General features: G+C 42.7%; 1 pseudogene, besides 13 other annotated features; it reads right to left on the bottom strand.

Annotated features, from left to right (window-relative positions):
• Window positions 1–2,361: a sequence feature (haploid, Esmeraldo-like haplotype).
• Window positions 80–109: a microsatellite.
• Window positions 406–425: a microsatellite.
• Window positions 463–492: a microsatellite.
• Window positions 597–626: a microsatellite.
• Window positions 742–767: a sequence feature (AT_rich).
• Window positions 833–870: a microsatellite.
• Window positions 1,101–1,127: a microsatellite.
• Window positions 1,128–1,152: a microsatellite.
• Window positions 1,280–1,302: a microsatellite.
• Window positions 1,302–1,326: a microsatellite.
• Window positions 1,381–1,471: a microsatellite.
• Window positions 1,548–1,605: a microsatellite.
• Window positions 1,634–2,361, bottom strand: Tc00.1047053478283.10 (annotated as a pseudogene; the record flags this gene model as incomplete).

Here is a 2,361-nt window from a genome sequence, read left to right on the forward strand (position 1 = left end):
CCGTTCGCCGTAGCATTCTCGTACACATAAATACATACACCCGCTCCTTTCCTTCTCTCTCTATATTTTCTCTGAATGGCTCTCTCTCTCTCTCTCTCTCTCTCTCTCTGTGACATCCACGCACGTCGTACAAAATGGACGACCACAGGGCATACAGAACAGGAAACAAAAAGAAAAGAAAACAACAAAAAAGGGAGAGGGCCAAAAATAATAAACAACAAAAAATGACATGTAAAAATACAAGAAAAAATCATCCATTTTTCATGTATATACAATGCCCACATATATATATATATATATGAAGGGAGGGGGGGGGGGCATAGGGTGTCTGTGTTGTGAAACGGAGCGTGGCACATCACGTGGGAAAAAAAAAAAAAAAGGAGTGCGGGATTTGTGTGGATGCTTTCATCATCATCATCATCATCGCATGTGTTTTGTCTGTGCCCCCCCTCCCACCCGCTCTTTTTTTTTTTTTTTTTTCCTTTTTTTCTTCCTGCCGCACATGTCCCTCCAGCCAGCCAGGCAGCCAGCAGGAGAGAGAGAGAAAGGAAGAGGGTTCCCTGCACGGCATGCATGCACTTTTCTTTAATAATAACAAAAAAAAAAAAAAAAAAAAAGAAAGAGAAGGGAAGAAAGGGGACATGTGTTGGTGGGGGGAATCTCGCTCCCTTTACATTCCCCCCCTTTCCCCTCAGCGCCATCGCTCACCCCGGCAATAACAACACACACAGACAGACAAACAAATATATAAATAAATATATTAAAATGGAGGCATCTCCATAAAAGAGAGAAGTAATTGTAAGAACGATCGGCGTTACGACAGAAACGGTTTAAAAGAAAGAAAAAAAAAAACAAAAAAACAACAAAAAAGCAAAGAACGTGTGCGCCAAACAAGGAACCGCAGATTATTGTGTCTGTTTGTAATGTGCAGAGGGTCGTGGTATTTCAATTTGGAAGAAAAAAAAAAAGAGCATTGAATGATATGTTTAAAGAAAACAAAATAAGAAGATAACGACAACCACAACAACAAGAAAAGAAAAAGAAGACTTTAACGCACAAATCCATAAATCCCACCATCTTTTCCGCTTCATCCTAACTTTCTCCCCCTCCCCCTCCTCCTCCTCCTCTTTTTTTTTTTTTTTTTTTTTTTTTAGGGTTTTCTGTTTGGTTGTTTGTAATTATTTATTCCTACGGTGTGGGTGTTCCACAACAACAGTAACAACACCCCACTACTCGTCAATAGACCTCACATCTCCGTGTGTTACAGCCGGGAAATAATCCACCACCACCACCACCACCACCTTCTTCTTCTTCTTCTTCTTGTTCCCCTCCCCGCTATCCCTTCGCTGCCGCAGTTACTTTTGCCATGGGATTCATGCCTATAAATATATTTATTTATATATTTATATATCACAATACAATATACATTATACGATTTACATTATATATATATATATAAATATATATATATTTGGTAGTAATGACCCTTTTTTTTTTCAATTTTTTTTTTTCGGTTCTACGCGTACACCCGCGAGACGGAAAAGAAGAAACAAACAAACAAATAAAAAAGAGAGAGTCAGAGAGACACAGAGACAGACAGAGAGAGTGTGTGCTTTTCTCCCGTGGATGTATGCTAGTACATGTCTCGTGCACGTTGCTCGTCTTTTACTTCTAGCGGGTTGGTTGTCTCTATTTCCTCCTCATCCTCGTCGAGGGTACTTTTGAACTTTGGGTGCACGGGTGCCACAACTGCCGCCAGCCGTCTCCGTTTCGACGTGAGAACCACCACCACTGCAATGAGGGCAGTGAGTACCAACGCCGCCAGGACCGCCAGGCCAATAATGCAACTACGGTCGCATGCAGATTTACGGCGAGGCTTGTTTTCTTCCGTGTAGTTTTTGATAATTTCCTCCAACACAGCCCAGTCAATGCCATCAAGGCACAATGAAGCATTAAATTTGTACCGCAACGGCACAAACACCTCGTACTCGCTCTGTACGTTAAATGGTGGATGCGAGACGACCGTCTCGGTACGGTTGGTGATGACAGCCTCACAAACACCACTATGACTGCTCACACTTGCATCGACACTACTTGCCGAGAGAACATCACACTCCTCAAGCCGTGCACGCACCAAGTCGAGAATAAACCACCGTACCTCAACGAGTTGTTCATCCGTCAGTTTTGAAAAGTCATATTGTGGCATGGGAAACACAAGGGTCACCACATTTTCAGGGCCGTACAGTTCCCGGAGTATCTGCAGGAGAGCCGCGTCCATATCTGCATCCATTAAAGCATCACGCGTGGTATCGTTGTTAAATGACGCTGGCATGAGAAGTTTCATTGTGGTGATGTTTCAAA

This window comes from Trypanosoma cruzi, genomic scaffold (assembly GCF_000209065.1).
Source record: "Trypanosoma cruzi strain CL Brener 1047053516273 genomic scaffold, whole genome shotgun sequence".
Classification (NCBI taxonomy): Eukaryota; Euglenozoa; class Kinetoplastea; order Trypanosomatida; family Trypanosomatidae; genus Trypanosoma; species Trypanosoma cruzi.